The following is an 18,647-nucleotide window of genomic DNA, read 5'->3' on the forward strand; positions in this document are numbered from 1 at the left end:
TGGCAGCCTGGATATTTTATTTTGCCCAACTTAATAAATTACAGAAAAATACCTGATGTAAAATGTGCCTGCTATATGACATGTGATGTGGCATCCATCATAATTAACCCAAACACCTCTTTTACAGGGAAAGGGTGAGACCCCATCACATCTGACTTCCTGCTGGAAAAATCGTATGTAGGTTTAGCTGATAACTGCACTTTGAGTGATCCCAGGGGAAAGGAAACTGGCAAAGAGATGAATTATCTGTCACTCAGAAAAAAATGCCTTAGCTAGGAAAATAATCAAAAAAAACTATACCATGGCTTTTATTTCAAGTTATTACTATTTTTTTTTGTCGTTCTGAAATTGGGTTTGTGTTTATACCTTCATAGGATATGTGTTTAGTGAGAGAGCTGTTAGAAATAAAATTAAGAGGCACCGTCCCCTTTCCTACGAGAATAGAAAAGTCTTGTATCATTTTCTTTAAACCTATTCTTTGTAATGTTACCCTGTCGCATCGTAAGATAACGGTATTGTAGCATTGAACTCCTCTGAGCACATGGGTGAAATATCTGGCTCTGTTGTTTGGTGCACACAGTAGTCACAAAATGTAATTTTTATTATCACACAGTATTCAATTTTCAGTATGTTTGTCATGTTGCTGTCTATGGGAAGTGTCTATACTGTGAATAGACAAAATCAAATTGTGGACACTGTCAGCGGCAGATTGGGAAGTAAAAGTGGCCCTGAAAAAGTTTCTTAATGTAACCTCATGTGGGCAGCTCAAAATCAAACGTAGGCGGGACCAACACCAAAAAAAGGTTTGTAAACTACATCACTACACCTGTGTGGAAGGGGTGGGGGAGTCCAATTTCACCTGTCCATGTTCCCAGAACTGGTTTCTCAGACACTTGTCCTAGTTCTAGTATCTAGTTCAGTTCACACTGCATATCTGCTTTCCCTGTGTCCTTTGCCCTTAGCCCCCTCACTTCCTGTCCTACCTCCTACATGTGGAAGGGTCTGGAAGAACTGGTACAGGCTAGAATTCCTCCCTCTCACTGATAAGGATTAAATGGATTTTAAAACTTTTCAGTATCTGAAACCCCTGCCTTTCCAGTATGCCACATGAGTAGAAGCTTTGTTAAAGGATTCCTGTTCTCATTGTGACCCTTGAAATGTCTGGGATTAGCATAGGGGTGAAAAATCCTAAAATATGAACTGTCTACTCATGATATTGAGGGTCCCACTGTAGTATGTGCCTTTCACGTTCTGGGTGGAAAGTCCTCTGCAGTGTCAGCAGATCAAGCAGTAAATCTGTGGAACCAAAAGCATTCACCTCCTTGGATGGCAGTTGTGAATCCTGGGAGCGGTCTGGTCCAGACTCCTTAAGATGCTGATCCTTATGATGCTCCTTATGATGCTAGCATTACCGAAAGAGATTGGGTGTCAAATACCTGGTGTGTTTCACTGGGTGGACTCCCTGCTCTTTCAGCAAAATGTGTCAGTTGTTTGGCACCCCATCTCTTTGGCCTCCACTCTCTTTTGGGAATGTGTCATTACATCACTTTATACACTCAATGGTTCTTTTTATGCCTTCCTTGTAATAGTGATGTTCTGTAGATTTTTCTACTTTACAATTTCTATTTGTGTGGTGGACTATCCTCCCTTTTTTCATAGCTGCTGATAGAAGAGTGCCCAGTGTAGCGCCTGTTTACTTTTTCTGAAATACTTGTTTTTCTGTTTCCATAATCTTGGCAAAGTCTATAATGTACGACCACTATATTCTAGTGTTGTATTGGGCGCTAATACAAAATATATATTGATATTTGAAAAATATATATATAACATTTTATAAATAATATTGGATAACCTACAATGAATATGACTCAGCTGCAGTCCTCTGTATGTACAAGTACATGTACAAAAAACTGCCCTTCACCTGAACCTATAATTTACAGGCCCAGGTAGGGAACAGAAGAAATAGCAAAACCAAAAAAGATTGAGTTGCTGCGCTAATTAAAAATGTGGGCACCACAGATGAATGCACTCACACGGACACATGTAGTATATAATAAATATATAGTATATTATTAATTATTATTATTAAAAGTGTCCGTGTGAGTGCATTCATCTGTAGTGCCCACATTTTTCATTAGTGCAGCAACTCAAACTTTTTTGGTTTTGCAAAGTATATAATGTTAAGTGAAAAACATTGGAATTGTCCTTAGACACTCCCACCGTTATGTAATATATTATAAAGAACATGCACATATTTACATACCAAGCACTGCAGTGGCAATGACTGACACTTGGCTAAGGTTCTTAGTTTGTTTTGGGCCTCACAAAAGAAAGCATTTTGTTGGTTTAGTTAAACCAAGCTACTGTACCAATGGGTGTACAGATAATCACCCTCACCACTCTCACCACTCTCTACTGTGTAGGCATTTCTCTTGGGTCAATTTCTGCATTGTCTTAATACCTCTCACATACTGCCACAGTCAATTTTATCTCCTTCTGCTCCTTCATTCTTTTCTGTTTCATCAGAAATGGCAGCTATGGTCACTGTGGCTTCTGCATCTTTTTCTGCTCTTCTGCAATCAATTGCCATGGATTTTGTGTTGCCTACTCTTTCAGAGAATGAGGAGGTTTTAATAATTGCAATGGCCATATCTGAATCTGTTGTGTATATGGTTCAATATGTTTCCAGAGGAGGTCAGCCTGATAGTGTCATCACCACTGAAGAAATCGGAAGATGAAACGTGTCTGGGCGTGGCCTATCAGAAGCACCATTGATCCCCATGCTGGCTATCTCTATCAGAGAGTTATGGTGTGTACAGACGGTGAGATCCCCTTGCTATTCGACTTAAGATTCGAGTGCAATACAGTCTTTGCTATCTCTGTACTTTTTACATACAATTCATACAATCTACACTATACAGTCATTGCTGCCTGTCTATCTGGGTTTCGATTTGTACTGTCAGGGAATCGCAAGGTAAAAAACCTGTGCGATCTGCTTACGATCTGCTTACGATCTGCATGCGATTTTGAATATATAGTCAAAATCTCATGCTGGATTGTACCGTGTGTACACAGCATTAGACAATGCTGCACGGCGCTATGTGATGGCAACGCTGCTGCAGATCTCACAGACCAGAGAGATGGTATATCTTGCTAACCGTGTGGTCATATTGATTTTACACATGTAGAGGAACAGTGGCAAAAGAAGGAACAGTGGGATACGAGACCATTATTTTATATTACAAATACATCTACATTTTATTATTAATAAATTATATTGCACTTCTGTTCCATTCTGTAGATTTCTACTAATTCCATGAGGACTGCTGCTTCTTTTCTCTTTTGGATGGGTTATTAAACGTGTGCCGCATAATCCTACTTGATATGCTATTTTTTGCATTCCAGTCCAGTCATGATAATGCATTGGTCAAATAAATTGGATTATCATATTCTAAAAAGGTGTGCTGCTGATATATATATATCTACTTGGATATATTGTCCCCCCGTCCCCCCCCTCTCTCTCTATATATATATATAAATAGAGAGAGAGAGAGAGAGAGAGAGAGAGATTTAAGGGGGTCGAGCACAGCATGGAAAAATCTGTTTTGGAGCACAGATAAACACAGGAAGCTTCCCTGTTATTATTTATTTATTACCAGTTATTTATATAGAACACACATAGGGCCTTATTCTAGTTCACTCTTAGAGGCAAATTCCTTCTTAGCTGGACAAAACCATGTGCACTGCAGGGGGGCAGATGTAACAGGTGCAGAGAGAATTAGATTTGGGTGGGTTTTTTCTTCAAAGTGAGATCTATATTGCAGTGTAAAAATAAACCAGTCAGTATTTTCCCTGCACAGAAACAAAATAACTCACCCAAATCTAATTCTATATGCACCTGTTACATCTGCCCCCCTGCAGTACACATGGTTTTGTCCAGCTAAGAAGGAATTTGCATCCGTCCCTGCCCCAGTGGAGCTTACAATCTATATTCCCTACCACATACACATTCATTCTAGGGTTAAATTTGATAGGAGCCAAATAACCTACCAGTATATTTTTGGATTGTGGGAGGAAACTGGAGTACCCGGAGGAAACCCACGCAAGCACGGGGAGTATATACAACCTCTGCACAGTTAGGGCAATGGAGTCGAACCCATGACCTCAGTACTGTGAAGCAGTAATGCTAACCCTTACATTACACCATTATAGAGGCTGTGACTGCGATATATAGTCCCAAAGATTGACATACTCTAGGTCGACATTGACAGAAGGTTGACCCAAGCAAAAGGTCAACAATAACATGGTCGACACTGAAAAGATTGACACAAGATTTTCATGTTTTATTTTGTCTAGACCGACTTCGTTCATACTTTACCATCCAAGTGGGCATAGAGTTAAATTATAATAGTGTCGCAAGCACAGCGAGGCAAGCAAAAGACAACAAAACCATGAAAAAAATTCATATCGGCCTTTTCAGTGTCAACCATGACAATGTCAACTTTTAGCTTGTGTCAACCTTATATAAATGTAGACCTAGGGTATGTCAGCCATGTATAGGTGCCGACCATTAGTGGTCGACCTAGTGACTATCGACCTAGAAATTGTTGACCCATTATACCATGTCCCGAAAATATGCTTGGAAAATACTCCTTTATCCAGGCGTATTTGGCAGAATCCGTGTAAAAAAAATAGAAAAAATAAATCATTTTAAAAAATGGCGTGCGGTCCCACTGTCCGACAATTACCAGGCTCGAGCTCATTGAGCCTGGTCCTAGTTGCAGAAATACAGGGGGGGGGGGGGGGAAGTTGGGGTCCCCCTGTATTTTTATAACCAGCACAAGGCTCATGGGACAGTCCTGGTTCCCAATATATGGGGGACAAAATGACTAGGGGTCCCCCATATTTTGTAAACCAGCACCGGGCCCAAACAGCCAGCAGGCTTATGCCACATCCTGGGGAGACTTATACAAGCTCCCCCGGCCAAAGCATTAACCTCTAGCTGGTCAGCCCAGGCAAGGACCCTGGGGTAGTGGGGACCCATAAAGTGTAAAAAATAGAATTAATAACTATTGGGTTAAGTTGTAGAACTAAAAGTCCCAGCAAGCCTCCCCTGCCTGCAGGGACTTGGTGAATGACACTAAAGGGTCTTGTAGTTCTACAACTTAACCAATAGCCTAATAAATGACACAGACACCCTGAAAAAAAAAACTTTAATACACACTACATTCATACATACTTACCTATAGGGTCCACCGTAGGCCAGTCCTCTTCTCCAGTAGATATCCATTGGGGTACATTTGAAAGGAAATTATACTATGTCCTCCGGTGTTGATTGCATCCTCTTTATTCCAAAGTATCCAATCCCACATTGTTCTTAAAATTATTTATTTAATCTTTTATTTTTACACAGGGCAGCATTGGACGGATCTGTCTGATCCGTGCGATGCTGCTGCGTCGTACGTATTTGGCTGTACATACTAAAGTAGCCAAATACGAACATCTACACCATCAGAAAAATATGAAATTGTGAGAATATGTCAGCTCAGTAAATTTGCCCTATTTACAATTTGTCTTTTTACTGGCATATGGCCGATCCTGGTCGTATCCGTTCGTACCGCTGATCGGCCGTAGTTCCTAATTTTAGTAAATTTATTCCATTGTGTTCTATCTAATCTTTGAAGCTCTCTAAAAAGCAACTCCTATTGAATGTTGGCTTAAACATTGATTTTGGTTGAAATATATTTATTTCTATAGCTGATTCCACTCTCAGATCTATAAACTTCTTGTTTTAAGGAAAACTTCTGCACAAAATATTGATTGTCAATATATAGTAGGTTTCAAATTAATTCAATTTGTTGACAGGGGCAATTTTCAAACCTTTACTTAAAACTGCTTTCTCGTTTCATATGAACTAAGGTTAAAAACTTTTCTTAGACAAGTTTATAACCATCTAGATCTCTTTCAACTTCTTATTCTATGTTGTCATTTGGAGGTTCTGTTGACACTAATACCCCTTTCACACCACAATGATAACCCTGGTAAGTGCTGGGTTGCTGTTGGGCCTCCCCGGGTCGAGGTGTGGTGTGAATGCACCACACCTAATAACACGTGAATTTACGGCAATTTTGCCGATCCACGGGGTTTTCGCCAGTGCTGGATCTTTTGCCTAGGCATAAAATCAGCACTGGTATTGAATAGGGAGAGTCGAATTCGTCAATAAAAGGGTGAAAATTGCCGATTGAATGGAGGGTCATTGACTCTAAAATTCAACTGCTACTAATTGTTATATAAATCTATTATGTGATTAACTGTCTAGATTCTGCTCAATACAGTAAAAACATTTTTAGATTAGTATTAATCACTGGGAAAACAAAACTAATCAGACTAATCCACACTACTGGATGAATAAAAGATTGTAAAGCACTGTCTGTTACGAGCCGGTGGGTCGGATGTCATTCATGTTCTGTTTGGAGTTATATGTTTTCTCCGGATCAGCACTACAGGTTTTGCTTATCCACCTTGCCTGGTTCTCGTGCATACCTTGGTCTTTGGGTGTGGCTGCCTGCTAGGCCTCTTGGTATATACTGTAGGTATCCTGTCTGCACTCATAACCTGCCGGTTATAGTCTTGTCAGAGTCCTGTTACAGTCTTGCTAAAGTCCTCAGTATTCCTGTTATACTCTGGTTCCTGGTTATTTCCATGTTTTTAGACATTCTTAGATTCCTAGCAAACAACTCTCTGTGTATATACTCCAGAGATCAGGTTATTCCAGCCTGTGGCTGAGGAGTTCTGCAAGCATACCTGCCGTGTGTCTGAAATATTGCCGGTACCAGAGAATTAGTACTTCCAGTCTGCGTTCAGCCTCTGTTGTCTTGCCGCTGGAGGCTTCCTTGTCTGACACAGATTTCCTGCTTTCCAGTCCTGTCAGAATTCAGTGTCTTGGTCCCATCCTAGTAGATTTCCTCATTACAGTCATGGAGATAAGTTATATTTCTGCTACTTCTTGATTCTTCCACAGTTGCATGTGCAGCATCATCTGTGTGGAGTTATATTGTCTCTTTCATGTGAAATCTTTCCAACAGCACTGCGTGGTTTTTTTTTCCTGATTCTGAATATCTTCCTGCATTGTTGCATACACATGCCTAGCTTAAAGGATTTATTGATATGTTTAACACCTTCATGCATTGTTGCATTTTCAGTAGTAAGCAACTGTATCACTGTTTCCTACTTCATGACCTTTGTCAGTAGACCTGCTTAGGGGTTACCTGTCCAGTTATATCTGTACATTGGACTACTGGAGGATCCTTTCAAGTGGGGGACAGCTGCGCCACATTTTGTTTAGTTCCCCATTTTTACAAGTTTTAGTTAGTCCTTCTCTTGTCCGCTCTGGAGGTGTTGCGCACCTTGTCTCCTTGTAAGGCCTGGTGGCACCAGAGTTGGGGCAGACCTAATTTGCCCCTTCAAATGTGACTATTATAGGTGAAGTCTTAGCTCTGCAGGTGCCTATATACATTCTGGAGGGATTAACATAGTCAGGGTTGGGAATGTAGTTTGTCCTCACCAGTAACCTTTGCTTGGGTTTTCTCCCAGAACCGTAACACTGTGTATAAGTAAGACTTTACCCCTTTGACGTGTCTAGTTTTGATTTAATACAAAAGATACAGAATTTTCAGTTACTATATGTTTATTTGTGTTTCTGAACAATTATGGAAATACAAAGTTAAGGCAACAGTTACCAATAAAAATATTTCCTGCAGCTGGGTTCTAATTGGGTGAGAATAATATTTAAATTCCTTAAGGCTGCTAATCATTATAACTCTTAACGATATTCTTGTGTCTTGAACACACAGGTTTACCAGAGCAATTACAGGCTAATAATAACAGTCATTGATTTTATTCTATTAGATTTTAAATTGCAGTGCTCCCAAGAGAATTATGGCAATAAATGAACAACAGGGGTAATTTATGGCAGGCTAAGAACACGCTGCTCAGTCTTCAACTCATATTGCATGGTTTTGAACAGTTATGAAAGGCTACAGTACTGTATACTGTATATGGAACTTAAGTTCTTTGATCAGAATTTTTTTTGATTACCATTAATAAATGACTACTATTTGTGTATGGTTCAGCTTAAACATAAACAAATTGTCTAATACCTTGGGAATTCTGGGAATTTTATGTGACAATTACAGATACAGTACTTTCTTATGTATGGAAGGTGCAGTATAACTTTTACACATCAGCAAGAGTTATATCATTGGGACAACTGCCAAATAGCTCAAACACTACTGTATTAGCGCATACCTATTATCTTTTAGAGCTCTGGATTCGGGACTCCTGCAAGTGCGTGTCCCTAAAATCGGGCATGGCCTCTACAAAAGGATGTGGAATCTCAGCAATGACATGATTGTAAGAGCATAGACCAAGAAATAGGAGAAGCCAGGAGTAATAAAGGGAGGAGTCTATATGTGAGGAGTTATATGCTGTTGCCATAGTGGGCCTGTGGGCTTTAAATGGCATAGCCTATTTTTAGTCCCCGTCTTGCAATACCTGCCACAACACCATATAAAGTCCCTAATGATGGTCCCATTTAATCTTCTAAAATTTACTTGAAAACAAGAAATGCAATAACCTTGACAAAATCATTGTTAAGCTGTGTACACTTGCTGAACGACCATATTGCCAGTGATATGTTTGTGCTGCAGTGATAAATCGTCAGGTGCACGCTCCCATGTTCAGCCCCCTAATGGTCGCTGATTGCAGGAGCAGCTGTTTTCCTCTGCGGCTCCCATGGCAATATATTGACACTAAGCAATATATTGCTCAGCAATATATTGCATCGTGTGTACACAGCTTTAGTAATTGATTATTTAGAATAAAGGTGTGTACACACGGAGCAATATGATTGCTGGCAATATATTGCTCAGCAAACATATTGCTCAGCAATCATATTGCACAGTGCCTCCTTTTCATCAGCGATGAAAATGAGACACTGCCGGGGAAAGCCGAAGGGGGACAACAGAGCTGCTCACCTGCTCCCTGGGTTTGAGGTGCCGACATGCTTCTCCAAAAGGGGGGGGGTGTCGACGGGGGATATGGACGCCACTCCCTGCTCCACGGTGGGTGGCAGCATGCTTCACAGGGGTGCGGGCGCCGCTCCCTGTCAATCAACAACTTGCTTGCCAGGGGAAGCCTCTGGTCTTTGGCAGCACATGCAAATCACTGGCAGCGATATGTGCCGAAATTGCCCCCCATGTGTACACAGCTTAAGATAAATGATTTTGTTATTATTAGTATTCTACAGCCTAGATATTTAAATATTTGTATTAGTGGAATTTTACTTTTAATCATTTAATGTGTTTGAACTGAAAATAAAGGTACAGATGGAGCCGCCGTCAGCCAGCCTGCCTGCTCGCCAGATCTCATGTGCTGGCGGATAGCGGAACGGCTGACATGGACGTGCGAGCGGCTCACTCGTGTGTCCCTGTCAGCAAGGTGGCAGGGACCAGGGACCGAAAGCTTCCCTGCCCATCTCCGCTTCAGTGAGATGGACAGGGAGCGGGGGCAAGCTGGGGCAGAGCAGGAAGGAATGGGGAGACGGGTGGGGGCTGCTACAGCCTCCAACAAAATGGGGCGCGTCAGCGCCATTTTGCTGGAAAATGGCAGCAGGCAGGGGACGACGCATGGTGATTCGATGGCCAGGATCCATCTAATGAGAGCAGCTCCACTTGTATACATATTTATGCAAAATTCTGCACATCATTTTATATATCATAGAGCCCTCTATTCTACAGTATTTCATAGAAAAGTGTTTTTAAAGCATTTTGTAAGTTATTACACTAGGATCACACTTTGGGAACGGAATTAGGTGAATTCAGCCCCGTTGCGATGGTGCGGAGTCTGTGCATTCGCATGTGCAGACCCGGGAGCGAACAGCTTCAGCGAGTTTCACACTTGTTGAGCTGTTAGCTCCAGGGGAGTCGGGCATGGGTGGACATTGGGCCGGACCCGGGGAACATCCAGCATTTTATACGCATCCCCATGAAAATGCTGGCCATTCCCCTGGGAACGTGGACGGGCTGATGCCTGCTGGGGGTGGATGGCTGACATCACATCCTCTTTGGCGGATACCAAGGATTTCATTTCCAAAGGGGAGAGAAATCATTAGACGATCGGTGACCATCAAATTATTTTTCTCTCCTTCAGCTGCATGCAAGGAGATGTATTCATGTACATCCCCTTGCATGTAAATGAGGGGATTCAGTGTCAGGGTGCAGATGTTAGGCCAGGCGGCGTTTCAGGGCTTGCTAAGCAGCGAATGACCACTGCTTAGCGAGCCTTGCTGATCCAGCCGAAATATGTAGTGGCTAGTAAGTGTGTACAGTACAGTACTTCAGAGAAATAGCCACTGTAAAATGGATTGCAGTGACACTGTAACTTTGGATAGAGCCATGAAAATTGTATTTTTTTTTTTTTAGTTTTGTTTTTTTTCACTATTCAAACAGTAACATCATCCAGTCTTTTAAATATACTATTGTGGGTTTGTATGGTATCACATGTCTACTTGCCAGGTATTAACATCTTTATTTTGGGCAACTGCATTACTTTTCTCTGTATGAGAATTGCTTATGTCGCCTAGAGCCTGAAGCCTCAGGCAGAACAGATGTGAATATATTCGTTTTTAAATGTAGAATTTACGTACCACAAAAACCAATTCTACACTGTTAAGCACATTTTCAGAATTTCACATCTTTTGCATAATATACTGCGCACAGATTAAACAATGAAAGTACTGTTTTACTTTTATTACAGCAAAGAATAAAGAATACATTTGGGAAATACACACAGTATGTACAGCACTGCACAATATAATAGGTTTAATGTAAATTCTTAATTAAAGATGAGAGGTGTTCATTTTGATTCTTAGAAACATTGTAATGTGTAAATGTTGCATTTAAAGATAAACTCCCAAATGCTCTTAGTAATATACATTAGGGCTCTATTCAGCAAGCACATGTCTGCTTAATTCATGCGGAAATTAGCATAACCCAAGTGTCCCCACTACTTATTAAAGAGTTAACAGGGAAGAAAAAACAATAATCTTCTCTGGCAATGTCCCGATACTATAATATCACACTGTAGAGAGCAAGCTATTGGGAGAAGTTGCAATTTCGGAACTTCTGGTAAATGCAAATGAGCCATACATTCATAGTGCATTTTCAGCACACCTAGAAGTAATGTCATTGTCGAGTGGTGGGTGAATTGAGCGCTGACATATCCAAACTGGGAGTCCCCATTGGATCAGAAGTCTGGTGTACCCATCTCTCATAATAATTCTCTGACGTTAATCCAACACAAATACTGATATATAACAAAGCTGCCTACAGTAGCTCAAAAAAAATTGATTGGTAAAGAATTCTTTATGTGAAACTTAACCATATAGATATAAACTGAAATAATCAAAAATAAAAATTACAATTATACAATATTAATAAACATGTAATTTTCAGCATGATATTGCTACAGTGAAGGATAAAATGCTATCTAATCATAAATATATACATATTTATCATATTATCTGCATTCAGTAGTCTATCGCTGTAGAAGACTCATGTTTACCTGCCATATAACTGCTGTGCTAGCACCCTGCACTGTTACATGGTACCTACGTACACCTTTCTGATGAGCTGAAAAACATTCCATTCTGCTCAAGCTCCGCTCCATTTGCCAGTGTCAATGGATTAAAAAAATCTTAAGAATTAAGGGAAAAGGAGGATATGAAACTTTCAAATATATCAAGGGGTTTAACAAGGTCCAGGAGGGAAGCATTCTTCAAATGAAAGAAAGTATTATAACAGGAGAACATGCACTGAAACTAGAGGGAGGGAGTTTCAGGAGAAACATTCTATGTTTCTATGTATAATAGTGATCATGACTGTACCTGCTTTATTATCATTAAAACCATTCCGCTGACTAAGTAACTGGGCTGTTCGTAGCTGCTGCTGTGTACAGGACTCTGCTACACCCTCAATCCTGTGCATAGGGCCGCCGAGAGGTAACATTTGATGGTATGGCTTCCTTGTGGGAGGTGTGGCCCCCTCCCGCGATTAGGCCATGCCCCCAAATTGTTTAGGGGGGGTGTGTGAAAAAACACTCTAAAGAGTTGACGCCCCCCCCCCCCTTCAGCAGCACACACACCTACAGCATGTGCTGTGAGCAGGTTCAGCATGAGCTCTCATGCTGTCAGTGAGACGCTCATGCTAAGCTTGCTGTGAGCACAGCACATGTTGTCGGTGTGTGCTGCTGCCCGGGACTGTGGTCAGACCAGGGCCCCCACCGGGCCCTTCCAGCAAGCCCGGGTCCGGGTAATTAGTACCTGCTCCCTCTCCCTCTTGGCTGCTCTGCCTGTACAAACATATTTCCAATATGGAATTCATGTTTTCTGAGCTATAGGTTTTGCTGTAAATCTTCAGGTTTGAGTGGCACTTTCACTATAACCTCCTTTTTATTAGTAGACCTTGGAGAGTATTCCTCCTTACATGATCAAAGGTAGTGTGTTTGATAACCAGCCACTTACTAAAAACGACTGGTCCACTTGATCCAAAGTAAACCCAGATCTAGTTTTAAACTCAGCTCCAGTGAGCAGTTCTGCCAAATATATATATATAGTAGCTATAGTTTTAGATATGCAGTGAGGGAGTTTACCTATTAATGATACTTCACTTGGATTCCCAACATACCGTATCTTTCAGTCATCTTAAGGTGTCTTGCTATAGAAACAAGAGACACTAATGCTGTGCCACAGGAGTGTTAGAGATATGATGTTTTATCTATTGCTTTCACTACAGTGTTTCTCATAACTTGCAACTATCAACTTTTCTAATTTACTTTCCTCCATCAAACTCCTTTACTATTCAATTTCAAGTATCCAATTGGTTTGTATAGATGTCTTTATTAACCTAAATTATTGGGTGCTGTCCAAAATAATCAGTACTGTAACTGTTGTATTGCTGAGGTGTACAAGACCTCCAATCACCGTCATGTCATATATTTTATCAGGGAACTCAACTACATCTTGGCATTTTAAATTGGCTGAAATTAAGTGAATCACACAGTGGAGGAGGGTGGCTCAAACTACCATTGCTATAGTAATGAAAGTATTGGATGAGTTTGGCTAACACTGGTTACAAAATAGTGTAATGGTTAGCATTATTGCCTCAAAGCACAGGTGTTTAATTCCTCGATTGTTGCAGAGTTTGTATGTCCTCCCCATATTTGTTTCCTACTGGGACTCCCCTTTCCTCCCACAATCCAAAAATATACTGGTAGGTTAAATTGGCTCCCGACAAACAATAAACCTAGCATGTAAGTATGTGCGTATAGGGGGGCGTGACTTGGCCGACATTGTGAGCGGGTGCGGGGAGTGAGAGCTCAATCAATATCCTTTACAAATATCCTGCCCTGCTACCCGTGGATCCCCGGTACTTACCTCTCCTGGCTCCGGAGCTGTTCCTGTGTTCCCTGTGCCGCCCGTGCTTCTCCTGGGTGGCTTGTGGAGGCCTGGACGACTGGCTGGGCCTTCTGCGGTCTGTGTGCCCTCTCCCTCGGATGCGGGCGCCATCTTAGATTCTACAGGGACTCTGGCTGGGCTCCGTTGTTCCTGGAGCGCGGCCCCACAACTTGACCGCGCTGGTGCCTCCTGGCGGGTGATTCAGCGGGTGGGGATGCCTGGTGTATTTTCGGAGATTTGGCGTTGGGGAGCAGGAGCTGTCTCTGCTGAGGCGCACGGCTTGGACGCACGGAGAGGCCAGCGCCATCTTGCCTGTCTGTCTCCTGGGCTGTGGTGCCCGGATCGAGTTGCTCCAGCATACACTGGGTTCAACGGGCGCCCCTGACTTCCCTGAAGCCTGCAGGGTGGGATTTATATTCTGGTGAGACGCTGATTCCTGCCACAGTTACTAGCTACCTGCTGGACTATTTCTGCAACAAAACTCTGAGCAGGAGGTGCTGCTACAGCTTGCTGGCCTGCTCATCAACACTTAGCTACTGTGTTTGGCCCCTATGAATGCTACTTCATTGGATCCTCCTGAGGCTGTGGTTCTTGTGTGTGTGTGTATGTATGTATATATATATTATATGATAATAATACTCCCATCTATTGTGTGCTATACAGTACAAGACCATGGAACTCTCTGTTGAACAAATAATCCTGGCAATTAATGCCTCTACTACCAGGCTTTTAATCAAGATTGATGATATACGCTATGTTGCTCCACCTCCTGCCTGTACCCCTGCCAATGTCATGGAGGGTGTGGGGATCGTGGAGGGTGACCTGCATGTATCCACTTCATCTGGGAACTTTATCTCTTCTGTACCTCCAGAAATGCGCTCCTTTGTGGCCATGCTTGCAGTAAAATTCATCTTGGACACTGTGTAGTTCTTTGGGTCCATTTGCTTGTCATTTCTGACTGCTGCCCAGTTTATCCCCGAGATATCGAGAACAGGTTTATTTCAGCTATGCCCATTCTTTTTCAGGGACAGGAAGACTGGCCGGATTAATGAAAAACTTTATGACATCCTCTTTCAGTGATGCGGAATACTGGCCAGACTAAAGATATTCTATTATGCCTTTGTACCTATAATTCTGTTTGCAGAAGTTTTGAATCTGTGTGTGGGCCTATACAAAAGAAATATATGTGGTACTTCTTTACTTTCACGGCGCCAGCATGGCGCCGCGCGTCAGAGTCCCCTTGCGGGGCTCACTTCGCTCGCCCACGCTGCGGGCTCGGTGGCTCGCTACGCTCGCCACGCTAATTAAAATCAGCTCCATGCCAACATGGATAGTGGAGGTATGAACTATCCATGTTGGCATGGCGTTAACTTCGTTTATTTTACTTAGTTTGTGGCGAGCGTAACCCGGAAGTAGCGCGGCGCCATGCTGGCGCCGTGAAAGTAAAGAAGTACCATATATGTTTACTATGGGTATGATGGGACTCTCTCCTACATTGTAGCTGTATGGTAATATCCTATATTGTTTAACAAATGCCGTGTCATTCCCCCAGTCAGTCATTCGTTCATTATCCAATCATGGGGGGGGGGGGGGTTAGGTTATTCTAGTGTGTTTGTGAGGGTGGGGGGGGTGAACTAATTTGGTTAGTAGGGTGGGGGGGGGGGTGGGAGAATGGGTTTAGGGGTAGTATGGTTGCAGGGCTCCAGGTACACCTAAGTTGGGGGTGGGTAGTACAGGGTGGGGGGTTATGTGGGAGGTTTGCTTTGGGTCCTTTGGGAGGCCTTTCTTTTCTTTTTTGGGTTTCTATTAATGTTGGCAGGTCTAGTCAAGTTAGACAGTGGTGTTATTGTTAGATTAGTATTTTATGATGCAGATCAATAGTACTTAGTGATTTGCTATGCACCATATACATGTACTTATGCCACCCATCTACAGTACCTCTCCAATACCGGGAACCCGGATGGCGCCTCCGGGAACTTGACTTAACATATATTTACGTATCTATATCCTGTGAAGATGGTTTTCATTGTATATATATCCTACTTAATATGTGCGTGAATACATATGGATGCTATTATATACAGTACTTCTGTGTATATATTCTATTCTGGCTGTTACATACCTCCTGTATGCACCTGTTGATCTGTTGATACAATGCTGTCTGCACGGCTATTTTTCATTGTTTGTTTGTCATTGCAAAATCAATAAAAATTACTCAATTTTTTTTAAAAAAGTATGTGCGTATATATACTCAAACTGGATTTGTCAAGTGGTTCTTATCTGCTTTAACATTCTATATTTCTTTTAATAAGCTTAAATCTCTTTGTGTACATTGTGAAAAGAGTAGTAGTGGAGTGGGGAAGCTTTATTAAGAGAAAAATAATGTTTCTTGGTTAGAAACTTGCCGATAGACACTCTCAAATGGATAAACTATGAAGTATATGTACTAAAGCTTCTAAAACAAACAAATGGTTTTGCCCCTAGCAACCAATAAGATTAGTTCTAACATTTTCTAGATAGCAATGAAGAAATTATATGTAGCTAGAAGCTTATTGGTTCATTTTGGCAACACCACCATTTATATTTTTAATAACATTACTACATTTTCTCTATATGTTTTTTCAGGGCCTTAAATTCCATATGTAGATGTTTTTTTTTATTTTTTTTTTAAATCAGAATTGAGATGTCATCTGACTTCATTACTTACCCTACTCTAGAGACCAGCATAGTTGTTTAAGTAGAATATCAGAACAGAAATGGAAAAGCAGCTCTTTACTTCAGCATAGAACTGTAATAAAACTTTGATAAATCTCTTGGTTAGACTTTTACCTAGAAATAGTTCTAAAGAGCCTGTTCTTGCCTGTGGGCACATACATTGCATACTGTCTGTCAGCAGTAAAAAAGAATACATAAACATTTTGATCAGAATCTTATCAGCACAATGAGTCGGGCTATTAACTATCATGCATGCAAGCAGCATATTCATCTTAAATATTAATTAATAGATTAGCTGTGTGCTGTCTAATACAAATTACATTTTAAAGTGAGGTGAAATCTGGGACACTTGCAAATTTTGTCTGCCATCAAAGGAAGGCAAAGCAGAAGCATTCCTATAGGAGAGGAAGCTATTTCCATGTTGATTAATATCACGGCTAATGATTGTTCCCGGAGGCTTCAGTGGTGCTGGAGAAAAACTCATTTGATGTCTGGATGACAGATAAAAAGAACTTTGTTCATTGAGTGAGAACCCAAAACACAAACCTCACAGTGTTTGCTTTAACGGCACTGTCAGGAAATGTTATAGAAGGTAAATCTCTTAATTTAGCTCCTTCTCATTCCTCAAGTTCTGTGATAAAAGTTCATAAGGTATTGTATTTTTAAACACAGCCCAAAGTCAATGTAACACTGTTTATGATGGATAGTGTCAACTAGAAAAGAATAAAGCAAAACGTGCTATAAGGATTTTTGCCAAAAGCATCTACTTGTTATGAAGTTAGCGATGCTTTGTAAATGGCATTAACATTATGCCTACAAAGAAGTGTTTCTTGAGTATATAATTGATATATCCAAAACTACAGAAGGAAGATTTTTGCCGGTTGCACAGGAAAGAAAAAATAGTTTTTTATTGGTGGAGCCTCGTTTTTTAGGTTCAATGATTAATGTAATATGAGGTAAGGGTGTGCTACCATGGACACTGAATAATACATGATTTAGGAGACAGAAAAGAGTGTCCGCAGATGGTGCACCTGAAGAATTGAACTAATAAAATGTAACTTTTATTTACTTTGTTTTTAAAAAGTTGCGAAAGAAAACCAAAAAACATACATACATACATGTACACACATTGGCCCTTATTCTGATCGGTGCGGCCGGATCCGAATATGCGGCCAGGACCGTGCATGCGAAACCCCGCCTTCCATACGGATCGCCAACTCCGTCCGTACGCGGTAAGAAGCTGGCCGAACGGACCGCACGTGTATTTTTTATGGAATACGCCTCCTCCATCTAAGGGAACCTCCCCCATCATTCGATGGTCGCAGACCATCGAATGCAGGACCGAGTGGTCCACCAGCTCCCGCAACCTCAGACCACACGGACATTTTTCCGTGCAAAAGCAGGGATCTGGGCGGGCAGCTGACATCCGGCGATGTCATATGTCTGCCCCCTCACGTGCATCACGGCCGCATTACCATACGTACGCCCAGCGTTTGCATGGGAACGCCCATGAAACGCGGGGCGTATGCATATGATAATGAGCCCAAATAGCCCTTCACCCCCCTCTCCACCCCCTTTTCGGAGTGTTCACATTTCATGCGGGATTTGGCCGTACGCCCGCTCGCACATGCGCAGAGACGCCTCTGCACATGCGCAGACACAAAACATCGGCGGCACGAACGCACGCGGATATTACCGCACCAACCAGAATAAGGGCCATAGTGAATTAAAAAGGATAAGAATCCTCACTCAGTGGGACCCCATTGTTAATTAACAATCTACTCGCTATCAATACAGCATTGCACGGTCCAAGCCACAAGTGGACCTTAGGGCTATTATCCCTTGTAAAGCGAGAATCACTGCATTTTCACCAAATCTTTACCTACGATTGTTGTGCATACACACTAACCGATCAACCAATTAATAAATAAAGGGAACCTTTGTACTTAGGTCCCACTGAGTGAGGAGTCTTCTCCTTTTTAATTCACTATGTCAGTTCCCAAACTGTGTCCCTGGGGTGCCTCGGCACACTTGCTGGGGTGCCCCGGGTTGGTGGTCCCGGACCAACTCAAATTATTTATGGTCAATTATTTATGAACAAAACCAGTGCTGGTGGCTGCTAATCATAAAATGTGTGTAAATCAAAAGCAAATCCTGCCCTTTACCACATAACTGAACCGAAGGATCACATAGAAACACAATCTAATTATTTAAATATATTTTTCTACATTTTTGGGGACCTTGTTAATTCCACTATCCACGCCAACCCGAAGCGTGGCGAGCGGCGGCGGTACGCGTCATAAGACCTTTTCATACCCCCACTATCCACGTCGGCGTGGAGTTGATTTTATAAAGTGTGGCGAGCGCAGCGAGCCACCGAGCCTGAAGCGTGGCGAGGGGACGCAGATACCTTCACAGG

Source organism: Crinia signifera, chromosome 1, assembly GCF_055691185.1.
Source record: "Crinia signifera chromosome 1, ASM5569118v1, whole genome shotgun sequence".
Classification (NCBI taxonomy): Eukaryota; Metazoa; Chordata; class Amphibia; order Anura; family Myobatrachidae; genus Crinia; species Crinia signifera.